The sequence below is a fragment of the Sciurus vulgaris genome (assembly GCF_902686455.1).
Source record: "Sciurus vulgaris genome assembly, chromosome: 1".
Classification (NCBI taxonomy): Eukaryota; Metazoa; Chordata; class Mammalia; order Rodentia; family Sciuridae; genus Sciurus; species Sciurus vulgaris.
The window spans coordinates 150,771,197-150,790,286 of NC_136461.1; the positions used below are offsets into that span (position 1 = coordinate 150,771,197).

Below are 19,090 nucleotides of genomic sequence, written 5' to 3' on the forward strand. Positions count from 1 at the left end.
TATTATGGAAAGAGAAATAACTTCTAATGTTCTATGGTGATAATGAGGGGTCACAAGGCAATTAACTGTATGTTGCAAAATAACTCGTAGAGAGGATTGTTAATGTTCTTAACACAAAGACATAAGTGTTTTAGGTGATGCAATTTTCCTGATCTGATCATTAAATTGTATACTGTATTGAAATTTCACACTATACACCTAAAATATGTACCATTATTATGTCAATTAAAATAAAAATATATTAAAACAGTCTGCTCACATATCAACCATTACACACGGGAGAAATACACCCTATTTTGCTTAAGTTTCTGTTATTTTGGTATGCGTTATAGCAGTTGTATCTTAACTAATGTATGAGAAAGGATGTTTTGTACCCTGTAAGGTTAGACACTTCCACATCTTAAACAACTGTTTGATGAAGTGGTTGTAATTTAGTAGAATAAGCTCAGACATTGATGTCATTAACTAGTTTGTTGTGGAGAGTGGTGATTCTAAATCATGGCCTGACTCCTGGTGGCGGGGGTGTTTCTGCTGGGAGCTGCCTGTGAGAAGGTGCAGGTCAGGAGGCCCCAGTTACCATGCTAAGGTAATGCCGGCCAGGGGTGGCTACGATGAAGGCGCCCAGCTTTATCAGTCCAGGCCTGGAGTTCAGCATCTTTTCCCAGGGACAGTGAATTCTGAGCAAAATGAGGTGACCCTAATGTCTCACCAGTCCTGCATCTTTCAGATTGCCTGCCTTTGCTGAACTTTCCCACAATGAACCTTTTGATGGTGAAACCTATATAATAAACTTGCTGAGCTAGCTTAGAGTCAGTCAGGGCTCACAGGGCTTGGCTACCCACCTGGCCCCATCTTTTTTTCCCTATGTGTCTGTTTGTCTTTTCTTCATCCCCCATTGCTCCTGTGCTTTCAGTATCTCCCTTAATTAATGGCCTGGCTGAGAGAGATGAGAGGGTGGGCAGCAATTGGTGCATGAACAGGGACCATGAGAGGCCCAGGCAGTTTGTCATGGTCACATTATAATTGTTAGGCAGGCTATTAACCTCTGCATCTGTTATGATTCGCATATGAAGTGTTCTTCTAAAACTGATAATGATTCGGTTATGAGGGTGTCCTCTAAAACTGATAATGCAAGAATGTTCAGAGGTGTAATGATTAGATTATGAGAGCTGTGATCTAATCTGTGGATTAATTCAGTAGGTTGATTAATAATTTGAAGGACTTCTGTCCTGGGTGAGGCCATGGATGGAGGAGGAGGGTCACTAGCGGCTGACCCTGGAAGAGTTCATCTTCCCTGCAGCCCCTTCCCTTTTCTCTCTGTTTGCTTCCTGGCCTCCAGGAACAGAGAGGCATTCCTCTGCCATGCCTTCTGATGTGATGTTCTGCCTCACCTTGGGCCCAGAGTAATGGAGTTGGCTGACCATGGACCGAAGCTAACCATGAAACCGTGAGTCAAATAAAAAATTTCTTCCAAGTTTTCTTGTCGGGTATTTTTGTTATAGTGACATAAGCGACTAAACACAGAATCTCAGTTCTTTTCTCACTTATAAAATTAAAAAAAACCACAGACATAGCAGTAGCAAGGTCTTCATTTTATGAACTTGTTCCTTGCATTGGTGCCACAGATTGTCAGGGTTAAGTGAAATAAAGAGTTCTGGGTGAACATAACACAATGTAAATTATTATTACTTGATTTTTCCCATATGATTTCTGCTTACTTAAATGCTTTCAGGCACTGACCATTCCTGAGATTTGCATCCATACCCCTCAAAAAAAATCAGGTCCAAAAATTTAGTACAAACAGAAAATTAATGTGTGCACATTAAAGGTATAGCTGACTTTTTAAGGTGAATGCCTCTGTTCACAGAATTTTTAATTTTGGTTTGAATTCATAAATAAATTAGTTTGGCCCCAGAGATTTGTCAGGCAACTTATAAATATTTACAGTAGAAAACCAAACTACAGTGGATCTCTCTAAGGACATGTAGCTGTGTGACTGGGTAATCCACTCATTTATTCAAATACATGACTGATTTTGTTTGCAAACTCTACTGTCTACTTGAGAATGGTAGAAAAGCCAAATAATATCTTTCAGTCATCATGACAAATTTTGACCCGGTGGGGCCCTCTGGAAAGGTCTCTGGTATATTCATTGTTGGCAGGCAGGGGCAGGTTTTGAGGATGGAAGCCCTATGCCTCTAGAGAGCTGCACTCCCAGCCCTTATTTTCTTAATAGACCTGTCCGTGTCCTCTTGAATCCTTTACATGCTTCCATGGGTGCGGGGTCAAGTGAGTAGTCTGTTACGTGACTGCTAAGGTGTAAATCTGGAGCAACGTGGGAGTTTTCATTTTTAACCAATTCTCAGATGATTCTAGAGTCTTTAAAACTTGAATACCGGACTTTTCTGTTTAAATGGCTCTTTTAATAAAGGAGACACTGTGTCCAAATATGTGCCCAAATTTTTCAAATACTCTATTCCAAAAAGCAAAAATTAAAAAAAAAAATCACTTTATCTATCTATTCTCCCTGCTAATTAAGGACTGACCCCCAATTAGGTATTAAATCAATGACAAAATATTGAGGGTGGCTCCTCTCCTAAATGAAAATAAACACAGATCTGCCAAGATCAGATTTGTGATTTATTTGAATTTGTGAGTGACTCCAAAGGAAAGCAGAGATGAGTACTAGCCTTAAAAAAAAAAAGGTAAAAATATTTTAAATTCTGTTATATACACAACACAATATATACTGTTTTAACATATTTAAGAGTACAGTTAAGTATATTCACATTCTTGTGCTATCCTCCCGGCCATCCGTTTCCAGAATTTGTTTCTCATCCCAAACAGAAACTCCACACCTATTAAACGATAACTCTTGCTCCTCCCTCCCTCCATATGTGGTAAACTAATCTACCTCTTGCCTCTGTAAATCTGCCTGTTCTAGATATCCCATGTAAGTGAAGTGGACTCTGCACTTGTACTATTGTGTTTGGTTTATTTCATTTCCCATTCATGTTTCAAGATTCATCCAAGTTGTATCCCATGTCAGAATTCCACTCCTTTTTAAAGTTAAATGATATTTTATTTTGTATATATCATGTTTTGTTGATGTACCCATCATGTATGGAGGCTTGAGTAGCTTTTACCTTCTGCCTATTTTTTAATAATAATGCTGTGAGCCTGGGTGTATAAGTTCTCAATTTGTTGCCAAAACAGCAGTTTTGACCTCCTATTAGGAGTGGCACGTGTTTCGCCTGGGGTGGAGCAGACACTGGGACCTGCCTGCAGAGTTTCTGTTGGAGCCCTGTATGGAATTTTGGATGCTTCACTGGTGCCTAGACACAACAGCTGGTCCATGGCACAGCTGTGAGAATGCTCACTGTGTACTGCCATCTCCTCACGTTGCAAGGAAGGACCTTAAGGGATAGAGAGAACATGAGGGTGACATTGGGATGTATGTACAGCACGAGTTGTGCAAATGAATTTGTCTGTCCTGGATACAACATGTCACACTCCATATCCTAGATGGGATCTGGGATGTGGGAGGGGGGTTCTCAATTTGCTGAATAGAGTCAGACGGTTGGACTTGGAGCTGGAGGTATGGCCTTCTGTGCCCAGAGCTGTAAGTGCTGTGTGTGTGTTTGGCTGATAATCCTCGTCTCTTACTGTTGGCTCCCTCTGTGTAGGAGTAGAAGCTGATGACTTTGAAGCTGAGTTACAGAGAAGAATGCCTGAAGAATGTGGCCATTACTACGACTTCTGACAAATGCCATCATGAGGATTCTCACTTAGTTCATTTAGCTACAGAGACACGACCCCATGGCCTGTGGTGTTTCATCCTCACTGCCAGCGAAGTTTAGAATCAGTGTCAACACAGAAACCGCTGCATGGCCTTAGAGTCTCTTACGTTGATCCTGCAGTCCAGGAGATCAGATTCCAGGATGATGGGATTTTGACTGTCTCTAAATTTCAGACAAAGTCAGATGAGGACAGCACAGGCAGGTGTTCTCATCCGTCCTTGGTTTGGGGCCCTGTCCCTTTGAATTTTAATCATTGAGTACAAATTCAGATCCTTTTATGTGATGTGGTTTTTAAACTTTGTTTTTACTGCTTTCTAGATTTACAAAAGGACTTAATTAGATATACTAAAAAAAAAAAAAAAAAAAAAAAAATAAGTAAAGACATTGAGCTGTGTTAGGAAAACACCCAGGATTTACATTTAAAGTTTTGGTTCCTGCAGAAATAAGTTTATGGAGTAGAGTAGCTCTAAATCCACTGACTGGGGTCCAGTGCTCTCCCTTTTGCTCTGTTTATTGGGTTTCTTAAACAAACAAACAAACAAAACAAACAAACAAAAAAACTAGTTCTATGCTTCTGCTTTTTTTTAATTGAAAAAAATAATACAAGCTCATTCACTGCTTAAGTCTAGGAAACAGCCTTGGAGAAAAGCTTAAGTGCTGCTGCTTAATTGGGAGGGTCCGATGCCAAGGCAGCCAGGGAGAGAGCAGAGGCTGCCGTGGTGGGGGCAGGATGGAGGCAAGCACAAGGTGGGGCGCTACTCAGTCTACAGGTCCGTGGCTCTAGGTAAGATATGCAGAAGCACCTTACCCGGAGCAGTCCATCCGGGGTGAATGAAGAAGAGATTTGTTGGCTCTTTCCTAGCTCCTGTCTTGCCATAGCTGAAGCTCACCTCATGGGGCGTTATGTTCCTATTCCTTCAGGTGGCATCACTTAATCCCTTAGTGGCTTCCAGAGAAGTCAGACCCCACAGATGGCACTTTATCTGAAGTTGTGGGAGGAGCCAGAGGACTGGCCCATTTGCCTCACGTTGTGGGACCAGTTTGTCACAGTGGCAGCAGATGGGGAGAGCAAGCAGCAGAGGTCTGGAGGAAAGTTGAAGCTAGAGAAACTGAGGCCAGCCACGAGCTGGTTTGAAACGGACATGGTAAAAATTCAAGCGCAAATCTAATAAGTACCATTTCCCTTCCACTATTTTTTGGTATATTCACAGGATTGTCAAGCATCACCATTATATAGTTTCAGAACATATTCATAATTCCCAAAAGGAGACTTTACTCATAAAATAGCCCCTCCCCATTCCTCTTCCCTGCTGGTGATCCCCATCAATCACTCTGCTACTCTGTGTTTCTGTGGATTTGCACATTGCCTATGCTGGACGTTGCAGGTACATGGTTGACTTTTTGTGCCTGGCTTCTTTCACTTTGCATAAGTATTTTCAAAATTTGCCATGTGGTGCCATGCATCAGTGCTCATTCCTTTATTTCATTTTCTTTTTATCAAATTTTTAAAAATGTTTTTATAGGGAGGCTGCGGTCTGGCTCCCGCTCTCAAAGCTGTTGCAGTGCGTTGAGCTCCATAGAGACAGCACTGGGGCAAGTGAGAGCTGGACGGCACCGAGCCACTCTGTGCCTCGCTGAGGAAAAACAGCTAAACAGGGGCAAAGGAGCGCCTAAGAAGCCGAGAGGCAAAATGTCATCATGTGCATTCTTTATGCAAACTTGCCGGGAGGAGCACAAGGGGAAGCACCCACATGCTTCAGTCGCCTTCTCAGAGTTTTCCAAGAATAGTGCTCAGAAAGGTGGAAGACCACGTCTGCTAGAGAGAAAGGAAAATTTGAAGACATGGAAAAGGTGGACAAGGTTCATTATGAAAGAGAAGTGAAAATCTATGTCCCTCCTGAAGGGGAAACAAGAATCCCAATGCACCCAAGAGGCCTCTGTCAGCCTCTTGTTCTGTCCTGAGTATCGCCCAAAGATCAAAGGAGAATGTCCTGGCCTGTCCATTGGTGATGCTGCAAAGAAACTGGGAGAGATGTGGAATCACACTGCTTGCAGATGACAAGCAGCCTTCAGAAAAGAAGGCTGCTGAGCTGAAGGAAAAGTACGAAGAGGATCTCGCTGCCCACCGAGCTAAAGACAAACCTGATGCAGCAAAAAAAGGGAGTTGTCAGGGCTGGAAAACGCAATAAAAAGAAGGAGGAGGAGGAAGATGAGGAAGATGAAGAGGATGAGGAGGAAGAGGAAGATGAAGATGAAGAAGAGGATGATGATGAAAAAGTTGGTTCTAGTGCATTTTTTTTCTTGTCTATAAAGCATTTAACTCCCCTGTACACAACTCACTCCTTTCAAAGAAAAATTGAAATGCAAGGCTGTGTAAGATGTTTTAAACTGTGCAGTGTCTTTTTTTGTATAGTTAACACACTATGAATGTGTCTTTAGATAGCCCTGTCTGGTGGTATTTTCAATAGCCACTAACCTTGCCTGGTACAGTATGGGGCTTGTAAATTGGCATGGAATTAAGCAGGTTCTTGTTGGTGCACAGCACAAATTAGTTATATATGGGGACAGTAGTTTTTCATCTTCAGTTGTCTCTGATGCAGCTTATACGAAATAATTGTTGTTCTGTTAACTGAATACCACTCTGTAACTGCAAAAAGAAAAAAAAAAGTTGCAGCTGTTCTGTTGACATTCTGAAAGCTTCTAAGTAAATACAATTTTTTTTATTAGAAAAAATGTTTTTATTGGTACATTATAGTTATACTAATAGTGGGGTGCATTTGACATGCTCATATGTGTATGTAATATAATTTGCTCCATTTCAATTCCCAGTGCTTTCTCTTTCCCTCCTCTCCTCCCTCCCCTGCCCCCCTTCCTCTAGTCTACTGGTCTTTCTTTTATTTCATTATTGATTTTTTAATTGGCTCATGATAGATACCTGTAAAAGTGGCATTCCTTGTAATATAGTAATATGTTCACATAACATAATTTGGTCATTTGCATCCCAAAGTTCTCCCCTTTCCCATCTCTCCTCCCTACCCCTGATTCCCTTCTTATACTTCATTGTTCTCCCTTTTATTTTCATGGATTTCCTTCTTTTAGAAATTATTTATATCTCCCTAGTTTCTGCATATGAGGGAAAACATTCAACCTTTGCTTTCTGAGTCTGGCTTAATTCACTACGCATGATCTTCGCTTCCATCTATTTATTAACAAATGACATTTTGCTCTTCTTAATGGCTAAGTAAAATTCCATTGTGCATATAGGCCACATTTTCTAATCCATCTGTTTGTTAATGGGCACTTTCATTTTTAAATTTTTAAAATTTTATTTGTTCTAATTAGTTGTACATGACAGTAGAATGCATTTATACATTTTGATAGGTCACACATCAGTAGGATGTTCTCTCTCATTTTTCTGATTATACATATTGCAGTATTTTTTTATTGTGGTTAAAATATGCATAACATAGTTATCTTCTTAACCATAGGTAAGGCTATCGTTCAGTGTCATTAAATAGTGTCATCACTACTATTCTCCTCAGAACTTTTTCATTTTCCCAAACTGACAATTTGTGCTCATCAAATACTAACTTCTTCACCTGACTTCCCCCAGTCCCTGTGACCACCATTTTATTTTCGTCTCTATGAATCTAACCACTCTGATATCTCATGTAAATGGAATCATATAATAGTGTCCGCCTGTGCCTGTATTTCACTAGCATGTTTTCAAGAATCATCTATTTTGACATATATTAGTATTTTATTCATTTTACAGCTTACTAGTCTTCATTGTATGTATATACTGCATTTTCTATATCTATTGATCTCTTGATGGATTACTTCCACATTTTGGGTATTGTGAATAATATTTCTAGGAACCATTAGTGTACAGATATCTGTTTGAGTTCTGATTTCAATTATTTTGGATATATACATAAGAATGGAATTTTGTCATAGGACAGTTCTATTTCATTTTAGGCACACCATACTGTTTTCCATAGTGACTGTATTATTTTACATTTTCACCCAGAAATGTACAAGAGTTCCAGTTCCTCCACATCCTTACCAATACTTGTGATTTTTTTTTTTTTTTTTTGTTATAGTGGCCAATTCTTTTTTTTTTTTTTTTTTTTTTTTTTTTTTTTCTTTTTTGGTACCAGGGATCAAACTCAGGGGCATTCAATCACTGAGCCACATCCCAACCCTATTTTTTTTTTATTTAGAGACAGGGTCTCACCGAGTTGCTTAGCACCTCACTTTTGCTGAGGCTGGCTTCGGACTCCAGGGTCCTCCAGCCTCAGCCTCCCCAGCCCTTAGGATTATAGGCGTGTGCCACTGCACCTGGCTATAGTAACCAATTCTAATGGATGTGAAGCAGTGTCTCATTTTTTTATTTCTCTAATAACTAATCACGTTGAGCATCTTCACATGTGCTTATTGGCCATCGGTATCTCTTTTTTGACACAAGTCTACTTAAGCCTTTGGCCCATTTTGTAATTAAATTGTTTGATTTTGTTGTTGAGTTAAAACAAATATTTTTTTAAAGGCTGTGCTGAGTGTCTTCTAACTGTTTACCCTACTTGACTTTCTATTTTCCTTCTGTCGTCCCCTTGGGTCTTATTCTGTTCAGGCTTCTATAAAAAAAATACCATAGTCTAGGTAACTTATGAGCAACATAAATTTATTTCTTATAGTTCTAGAGGCTGGGAAGTTCAAGACGCAGAGACCAGCAGACTCAAAGTCTGGCGAAGGCTCAATCTCCACTTTAAAATGAACCTTGTTGCTGGGCCCTCAATATGGCAGAAGGGAAGAAGAGCTCTGTTGCATGGAGTTGCTGATCCCACTGAGGTGACTGTCATGACTTGATCACCTCCTTAAACTCCCACCTTTTAATGCCATCACATCAGTGATTAAGGTTCAGCATATGAAGTTTAGGGTGACACCCTTGGACCATAGTGCATTTAGAACTTGTGCTGATGCTTTAACAAAAATATCTTGGTTAGAGTCCCACAGAACTCTACACTGTCTTCTTCTGCCTTGTAATAACTCTAGGTGACTCTTCAAATTTTATGAGTTCAGGATATATACAATATTTTTTTTTTTTTTTTTTTGGTGGTGCTGGGGATCAAACCCAGGACTCCGTGCATGCTAGGCAAGTGCTTTGCCATTGAGCTATATCCCCAGCCCAGGGCTTGTAAGATAATTTTTTTTTTTAATACTGGGAATTGGACCTGGGGATTGTTTTACCACTGAACTACATCCCTCAGTCCTTTTTATTTTTTATTTTGAGATAGAGTCTTGTTAAGTTGCTGAGGCTGGACCCTGAACTTGCAATCCTACTGCCTCAGCCTCCTGTTGTTGGGATTATAGGCGTGGGTCACTGTGGTTGGCTTATGAAAGATGATTCTGAATCAATATAGGTCCTCGATGTTTATAGCCAAGTTGATGCATCTAGAATTCACCTCTGTGATCATTTTTTCATTTTGTCTTTGTTCTTTTTCCCTTTAACCAGCTTGTGTATTAGCTGAAGGGACAGAACTTAAATGAGTAACCACTGGAGAAAATAACTTGCCATTTAAAAAAAGTTATAGTTATCTTTAGATGTAAAATAGCGTTTTAATGTTTTTGATTTTCATTTCCCTAATAACTGATGGTATTGAACATCTTTTCATATGCTTATTTATTTTCTATGGAGAAATGTCTATTTAAATTCACTGTCAATTTTTGATAGAGTTATTTGTCTTTCTGTTGTTGAACTGTAAGTTCTCTTACATATATTGAATACAGATCCCTTATAAGATATTTGACTTGAAAATATTCCCTTTTATTCCATGAGTTGCCTTTTCTCTCTCTTAATGGTGCCCTTTGAAGCACAGCAGATTTTAAATTTTGATGAAGTCCAAGTTATTTAGTTTTTATTTTGTTACTTGTGCTTTTGGTACTATATTCAAGAAACTGTTGCCTAATATAAGGTCATGAAAATTTATATCTGTATTTCTTCTAAGAGTGTTATGCTCTTGGACTGGTAACTTTAGGTATATGATTCTTTTGAGTTAATTTTAATATAGGATGTAAGGTTGGGGTGAAATTAAAACCATTTTTATAAACAGAAAGTTTTCAAAATTACATCTAAGCATTATCTTTCCTCCTTCAGATTTGGCTCACTTTCCTTCAGTAGAGATTTGTTCACTCATTCATTTGATGTGTAGTTACTGAGTGAATGCTTTGTGCCAGGTTCAAGTATGCAGTGCAAATAAAGAGGAAATAAAGAGTAGTCTCTCTTTCCCATAAGCTAACATGGAGGAGAAAAAAGAAAGAAAATGAACAATTACTACTACATCAATAGGAGAGATACATTCAGCTTGGGTTTGGCCAAGAGAATGTTTCTCTGGAAAAATGATAACTAACTCAAGCATTGAAGTAGGAGGTAAAGTTTATGTGTGGTGAGGGAGGGAGGTTGATCCAGGTGGGGTGAAAGCACCCACAAAGAGTCACGGAGCGCATGAGCAAGTCTAATACATTTGCAAACATGAACATGCAGCTGTAATCCCACAAAGCAACATACTGGGAAGTCATAACACAATTCTGGAAGCAAAAAGTAAAATGAGCAAATCTTGTTCAAGGACACTATAAGTGAGAAGTTCTGACAGAGTCAACTAAATCAGAGCTATGGAAATAAAGTGAGAGGTAGAGTCACAGGATATTTCAGATCTGAGCCCTGGGTTCAATCCCTAGTACATGTGTGTGCATACACCCACACACCCACACCTCCGCCACACACATATCGGGGAAGTGGAATTGATAGGAGTTGGAGATTGATTACATTTCAAATAGTAAAAAGGAGACGCCTTTGGGGAACTGGGGGGTAGAGGATGGTTCTGGAAGATGATGAATTCATTTAGGAACCTAAATGTGGTTTATAAACATCTCTCCCATTTTAAGTCACCTTGGACTAGGTTCAAAATTTTCAAAAGGCTTCAAAGAGAGTTAAATGTTCTATTGTTTCTTAAAAGCCCAATTCAATTCTTCCACTTGAATTCTTAAGTAGGAGAGTTATTAACATTTCACTGAATCAGACTTTTCCCTCCTTCCCTTTCTCCTCTTTTGGCCCTGCTTCCCCCTACCCTTTTCTTTTCCAACATTTCTGCAAATTTGTGTTGGACTAGCCTATTGCTGGTTGGAGAAAGAAAGAACCCAGGAGTCCTGGCTCCCAGCACTGCTTTTCCCATTTCCTCCTTTGTGGAGATTCCTCCTTTGGTTGAAAAACTCACCAGCTCTCAACGGATGCAGAAGAACTGCTTTCCTATTGGCTTCTTGGTAAGAGCATCTCATGAAGCCAGCGGATGCCTCACAAGAAGGAAACGCTGCTTGTTAGAATAGGAAATGCAGATAATTGGCATGCTTCCTTTCATCTGCCAACACTGGCCTGAAAACAAGCCACCATTGGGCAGCTTTCGTGCAGCTGGTGGCTCACGGCACTAAGAGTCTGGTCTTTGGGAATTAGAAACACATTGATCTGTGCTGTAAAAGCTGATGGCTAAAGACAGTCCAATTGCACATGTCATCTGAGGGACTCTACTGCTTTGTTTGGTGAGTGGGGTTGTCAGTGTGGGGAATGAGTCTGCTTTTTGCTGCTGCTTTTCCTTTGCTGTGACCCAACATTTCAACGCAACGAGAAGATGATGGGCACTTGTATGATAGGTCCAGGAAACCCAGGGGGAGTCCAAGAATCAGTGTGTGACCCTCTCCTTCACCAGCACATCAGCTCTGCAAGGACAGGGGAGTCAAATTTATTTGTTTCCCATAGCACTTAGCATAGTATTCTTCCAGGAAAGTTAGTTCAAACTGATTCACCTGAGTAGCTGTGTTCTGAGCTGGCAGCAGATTGGCCACACCCTTGACCCCCTTTTCCTTAGTTCATTCTCAGGTGAACTGATGGGGTTTGGAGCGTACATGGAAGCCATGACTTCCTAGTATCTCCAGGGAGAGCAGCTTTAGGATTTCCTTGAGTCTTCTGAGGAAAGTTGAGGGACAAGCAGAAAATGAGACCAGCAGTAAACACTGACCTTTCCTGCTTCCCCCAGGAAAGAATTCTGTAGCAGAATTATTGCCAACCTGATATTTACTTGGTGACCCTGATGACCTTGGAAGAAAAAGTTCCTCCCTTGAGTCTCACTCCAGAGGTCCTGGGTTGTGGGCTGGTTTTCTGGCTTTGCTTGCTCACTGTGGTCCACCTTCAACTCATCATTGGTTTGTTCCTGTACCAGAGCCCCCAACAGCCTGACTTATCTGTCTGAAGGGGTGGGGCAGACACAAAATCATGAACAGAAAAAGAACCACTCACTGGAAACAAAAGCCAAGCGGGACATCTGGCCTAGGTGACTCTCTCCAAGTTAAGTTCTCGCCATAGACAAGATAAGAAGGAACTTGAACAAAATAATGATGAGAATTTTTAAGGAGATGAAATTAGAGTTATAAAAGGTTTTCTGAAACTGAATAACTAAGATTTTAAAAGAAATTCAACAGATGCATTCTGAGTACTTATTACTATTAAAAAAAAACTCTTATGCTGAGTACTATGTGTACACAAAGAGCGAAACTGTCCCTTTTCTCAAGGAGTTTATAATCTATTGAAAAAGATAGGAATTACTAGACATGGTACAAAGGAGGATGATGTAAAAGCTTATATGAAGTACGAATGAAATGTCTGCAATACAAGGCGATCTCTAATTAATTAGCAGATCAGGGACTTAGGCACAGGAAATGCTGCTTTAGTTCAGCTCCAAGAGATGACAGTGGTCTTAGCAGGGGCAACGGGAGGGGATCGGCTGGGCAGTGAATATTGGTGAGGCTGGGAAGTGTCACCTGCAGCTGGAGAGTGGTTTATTCCATAGGTAGAGAAGCAGCATCACAGAACTAGCTTCAGGCATACTAAGGTTTCAGGCCATTACATCTCTCAGCTGTGTGATCTTCTGTAATGGCTAGAGGTGGCCTCATCTTGTGAGGGACAGTGGTGATGGGGGCTTGCTGGAGGAAGTGGTTTTAGCCAAGGAGAGTGAGCAGGAGTTCACCCACTTCCTTCCACACCTTAACTAATGGGGCTGGACTTACAGGCTTGGGCCTTTTGCTCAACTTTTAGTCTACTTCCTGGGAAATCCAACCTGTGACATGCAGATAATGACCTCTAGTTTTTGCACTACAGCCAAGTACTTGCGACTCAGCTCATCCCTGGGTGTTGTATGGTGAGTGGGCCAAGGTCCTCGAGTCCACTAGTGTTCTCTTGAGACCTGTCCCTGTCCTGTCTACCTACTCCCTTAACATCCTTGTGTCAGAGGGATTTTTTTTTTTTTTTTTTTTTAATGCTAGGTGAGTCAGATTGAAGAGTGTGTATGGTACGGGGAGGGGATGCAGGATGTGGGAGGACCCTGGAGTGGAGGCAGCCTATCTCCACATTCCTTTGTGGTGTCCATTGGGTTGGGGGGGTGGGGGGAAGGAGAGCTGGGGTTGGGGTGCTGGCTGAGGATGAAGCACAGTGCTGAGCGGGAAGGAGAATGAGAGTCCCAGAAGAACACTTAATTGGCTTTAATCTTTTAAAAGCCTGTGCCCATTTTTGATGAATATAAAAATATTATGCTCTGACATAAATACAAGAATATTTTAATTTAAAACATTTTTTCTCTAAGGTCTTTTTTTTATAAAAAATTGTGTATATAAGATATACAACATGGAATAAGATCCATTACATAAAATATTATGGTTACTATAGTAAAATAAATGAATGTATCCATCAGGTTAAAACATATGAAATAGGCTTAAATAAGTAGGGCACCATAAAAAAGAAATCATGCCTGAAAGGATCACAGATGTGCAGGATGAGGAGTCCAACTTCTGCAAATCCCACTGTGAGAGATGATTCCATCGGGATTTATTTCTGTAGTATGGATTATGTAAGAAACCAGTTATTTTCATTCCACTTTATTAATATAAAGTGATTATTAAAGCTGAGATGTCCCTCCCTACTGGAGGTGCCTAATATCAAGAACAGCAGTCTGAGGCTGCGTCAAAGTAAAGTTGGAAAGTCTGGGTGCTTGGTCTGCGGAAGTCCTCTTAGTGTTGAGCAGCAACTGGGAACTTAGGAACCTCAGGGACAGTCTTGAGCATCAGTGACAGGAGGATGCAGCCTGACAGAACATCTCAGGCCTGTCTGGTTCGCCTGTGGTTGAACAGATTCAGAGTTCAAGTTTCCAGGAAGCTTAGTGACTGACCAGGGCCTGCTGGCTGCCCCTGTCCTGGTGACTTCTCATGGCCAAGTGCTGGTCAGGTGAAAAGTCAAGACCTAGCCGCAAGGTTGGCCCCGAGGGCGGGGTGACCATTCCTCTTTAAACACTTGGAATCTTATTATCAGAAAGAGTCAGACCTAGTCCTCAGAATATGTGTGTGTGTGTTGGGGGTGTGGGTGGGGAGGGCTGTACCCTGTTTCTTCTCATTTCTAGAATACAGCAAAGAAGCCAGTCCACATCTTGAATAAGGAGGTGGCAGGCTTAGAGCTCAGTGGTGGCATTCCTGTCAAGTCCCAGCAGCAGTTGGTGAGGCCAGATTGGGGGCAGGGAGATCAGTTTGGGTGTGCCTGCAAGCCCAGAACTGTGGGTACCAAGTTGCTGAATTAAAAGGGTGGCAGAGGGATGGAAGAGAGGGATCACTGGAGACATGCTGGAGACAAAGCGTGGGAGTTAACAAAGGCTTGGACAGAGACAAGTCCGGTTTCAGCCCTGAGGGCATGGTAGCTGATAATGCCTTTAAAAGAAACTGGGAAGTCAGTTCTCACAAACCCTATGAGACAGGCTTCAAAAATAGATCTGGTTTCAAATTCTAGTCCGATTATAACTGACTGTGTAGGTGCCACTGGACATACAAGTCACCCCATGAAGTCTGATTTATCTGATTTTTTTAAATTTTATAAATCTGGGATAGTGATGACTATTTCATAGAATTACTTGTTATACAGAATAAATGAAACGAGAAAATATCCTAAAGCATTTACTGCAGGCGGGCAGTCAGTACCCTGTCAATGGCAGCAGTTGGATAGAGTGAGGTTAGTGCCATTTAGGAGGTTGTAGCAGAAGCTGGGCCTGCAGAGGGGACAGTTCTAGTTAAAAGGCTTAGGGAGGTGTTGGAGTGTGTGCTGGTGTCTATTGGGATCTCTGAAGCACAGAACTGAGTCAGTTTGTAAAATGGTTTCTTATTTCTTTTTCAGAGTTAGATACAAAAGACAAGTGTGAACACTGCTAATGATCTCTTTTACGCATAAGGTTGAAATCATGGTCTTCCTCTTATTATCAGCTTAATAGCTGAGATTTTTAAAGAGGAGAATAGAAAACAATGACATTTATCACTTACTTCACATGAAAAGTTTGACAATGTTGTTAAGGATCCAGACTCTTTCCAACTTTCTGCTTCCCCATCCTTGGGTTTTTGGTCTTATATTTGTTGCCTCAAGGTTGCAAGATCACTGCCATATATAAGGCATCACATGCACATTGACAGAAAAATAAGAAAATGCTGCAGCACCATTGAGTTCTCTGCTATCTATCCCTTTTAATTGGAAAAGCTGTTTTATAGAAGACGCAGTTGAGTTTAATTAGCCAGAATCAGGTCACATGGTCATGCCCCAGGATTTAAAAAGCCTGGGAAAGGCAGTATCTGCCAAAGGGGAACAGGATGGCCTGATGATGGCTTTCTACCCTAGTGGGAGATTTTTAAGCAGTGGTGATTTTGGTAATTTAGGTCAATGCCTCAATCCAAATTCTATCATTTGATTGTAGATCAATGAGTATCTCCATAGATGAGTAGGTGTTTGCTCTGTGTTGTCGGGGAATAGGAGGATTGAAAGACCCTTTGAGAAGTCGAGCTATTTTTACCTTTTTGGTCTCTCAGGGCCTACAGGAGATTTAATTCTCTATTTGTCCCTCTTTTCCTTTTTAAAAATGTCAATAAATAAGTAGAGAATCTCTCTAACTGATAATAACTAAAAATATTGGTGAACTTCAAGATTTAACTTTGTTGCTTTTTAAATCTGTCTATGAGTTTGGGAGTAGGCTCAACTGCACAGGAAGCTCTTTCCACCTGGTGCAGGAAGGAGCCCTGAGCCAGGCTCCTTCTTGTGAAGAAAAACTTTTTTGGGGGTGGGGTGCGGATATTGGAGATTGAACTCAGGACCACTCAACCACTGAACCACATCCCCAGCCTTGTTTTATATTTTATTTAGAGACAAAGTTTCACTGAGTAGCACTTCACTTTTGCTGAGGGTGACTTTGAACTTGTGATCCTCCTGCCTCAGCTTCCAGAGCAGCTGGATTCACAGGCATGTGCCACCGAGCCCAGAAAGAAAAACTTTTTAACCCTTTATGATTGGGCTGAAGATAACTTAGGCATTCACAGATATTTACAGTAGTCTGATCATCAAATTCCTTGTTATAAAATGAATTAGAAAAATTATATATGTGATGTGGGATTCAGTGACTTTGGATTCAGTAAGAAAACAAGTGATTAAAACAACTTCAAACATCTCTGTAACAGTAAAAATGACCTCAATTAGTGAAGTTAATTACAAAATATTTTTTTTAAAGAAGAGACAATTAAAAAATCTAAAAAGAATCTGAAGATGGATGGTGGTGATGTTTGTAAAACAATGTGAAAGTTCTTAATGTCACTGAACTATAACTTAAAAATGGTAAATTTTGTTATGTTCATTTTGCCCTCCCCCCAAAATCTGAACATATCCTTGTTGAGGGACCTGCTTAAATGAATGGTAAAATAATTTGTAAAGAGAAGAACAAATAATAGCATGTAAGTAGGTGTTTCTCTTCATGATACACACTGGGTACATATCTTGGCCACAGTGTTCTCTGGAATGGTGGACCATTTACTTGGTGTGTCTCAGATACCTCAGGTCCACCGGGTCTGAGGTTGAATTCAATGTCTTCAGGGAACCTGTGGATACCTGCTCCTCCCTTGACCTTTCCTGTTTTGGGTAAGGGCATTAACATGCACCCAGTTGCTCAGATCAGAAACTCAGATGCCATTCTTTAACTCCACGTTTCCTTTACTCTCCACACAATATCAGTTATCAGTCAGCTTAATTCTATTCCCTCAATGTTGCTTAACCTGTCCATTTTTCTCTACCCCACAGTCACCACCCTGCAGTAAATAAGGAATCAGGATCTCTCACCTATGAAATAGGCTCCTAGCATCTATTCTGCCATCCACCAATCTTAAATATGGTGGGTTGTTTCAAGGTGCAAAAAACAATTTTTTTTTTCAATTTTCCAAATTGTATACTTTTTTAACAGTTTTCTTGGGATAGCTGGGTCAAATGGTAGTTCCATTCCAAGCTTTCTGAGGAATCTCCATACTGCTTTCCAGTGATCAACTGGCCTTTTGGGATATATGATCAAGTTGCTTAGCAAATTGATTTTACAAAGGCCATTAGCCATAAATTTGGAAAGATGGAATTTCTGCAAGTGTCCCAGATATCTTACTCTTCCACATAATAGTCAGTACTCTCCTTTCGAAGTAGTGTTGACAATAAAAAACAGAAGAATTGGAGGGTTAGGTCCTCAGGGCATGTCTTGGTAAATGGCTGTCTTACATTAAGTGCTAGCTGTCCAAGGACAAGGCTGTTTGTTTTCTCAATGTACTCATTAGCTAATAGCACTGATTCATCACCTACAAGGGTTAGGGGTAGAGAAATGGAACAAAGCCTCCACCTGCAAGAAGGATACAGCCTTGGGCTGGTACAGAAAGACAGACGGCTGCTATTACAGAATGGTGTGCTAAGGACTGGGCAAGGGGTCTAGACTCACTAGTCAAGGGCATCCTGACAGTCTTCACAGTCTGGAAGGAGCAAGGAAAGATTCTCAGGGCTAGAAAGTAAAGATCTGAATTTGAGACCTGTCCTCTTCATATCTGGTCCTTTTCCTATTTTAGCTAAGAATGTAATCAATGTGGCAAGTGCTGGATTTTAAAAATTTCTTAAGTTGTATTTCCCTAGCTACCAGTCAGTTTGAGCATCCTTTTGTGTTTACTGACCCCTGTGCATTTTTTTTTTTTTTTTTTTTTGTCTCTGTTGTCTCACTGTTTGTGGAAAACTCTCAGTATTTAAAGGTAACTCTGGGGCAGAAAGGGAAATTGTCTTTGCCCTTTGAAGGACTGATTTCCCCCAATCCTACATACATCTGTGTACAAAAATAAGGACCAGGATGTTTTCCTAAAAGCCCCCTTGCTTCCTTCGAGGCTCTGCCTTCTCTGATTATCCAGCTTCCTCTTCTGGCCTGGTGGTCACTAAGGGAGGTCAGCAGGACACGATGGAATCAGTACATGCAGACACCATTCTCTTCCTTGACTGTCAGCACATGGATCCTTCTCTAAATAGACCATATATTACGCCACAAAGCTAATGTAGCAAATACAAGAAGATAGAGACACCACCTTGTATTCTATCAGATCATAATGGATTGAAGTTAGAAATAATGAAGAGTAAAAAAAGAAACAGAACTTCCAATACCTGGAGATTAAACAATATGCTTTTATGATGAATGATAACAGAAGATATTAGGAAGAAATTAAAAAATTCTAGAGGTAAATGAGAACAAGAAACAACATATCAAAATCTCTGGGACACTATGAAAGCAGTACTTAGAGGGAAATTTATTTCATGGAGCGCATTTAATAAAAGAAGTAAAACTCAACAAATAAACGAGCTAACACTACAGCTCAAAGCCCTAGAAAAAGAAGAACAGACCAGCACCAAAGTAGTAGAAGACAGGAAATAGTTAAACTCAGAGCTGAAATCAATGAAATTGAAACAAAAGAAACAATACAAAAAATTGACAAATAAATAGTTGGTTCGAAAAAATAAACAAATTGATAAACCTTTAGCCACACTAACAAAGAGAAGACGAGAGAAAACCCAAATCACTAAAATTCGGAATGAACCAGGAAATATCACAACAGACACAAGTGAAATGCAAAACATAATTAGAAGCTATTTTGAAAATCTATACTCCAACAAAATAGAAAATTTCGAAGACATCAACAGGTTTTAGAGACATATGAATTGCCTAAACTGAACGAGAGGAAATACACAATTTTAATGGACCAATTTCAAGTAATGAAATAGAAGAGGTCATCAAAAGCCTACCAACAAAGAAAAGTCCGGGACCAGATGGGTTCTCAGCCGCGTTCTACAAACCTTGAAAGAAGAGCTCATTCCAATACTTCTCAAAGTATTC

General features: G+C 40.4%; 1 long non-coding RNA gene across 1 annotated transcript in view; it reads left to right on the forward strand.

Annotated features, from left to right (window-relative positions):
- Positions 1-5,965: 5,965 nt before the first annotated feature.
- LOC306660311 overlaps positions 5,966-19,090 on the forward strand; it is a 39,139-nt gene continuing 26,014 nt past the window's right edge. Inside the window, exon 1 of the long non-coding RNA XR_013763592.1 lies at positions 5,966-6,077. This is a non-coding gene — a long non-coding RNA (uncharacterized lncRNA). The remainder of the gene's footprint in view (positions 6,078-19,090) is intronic.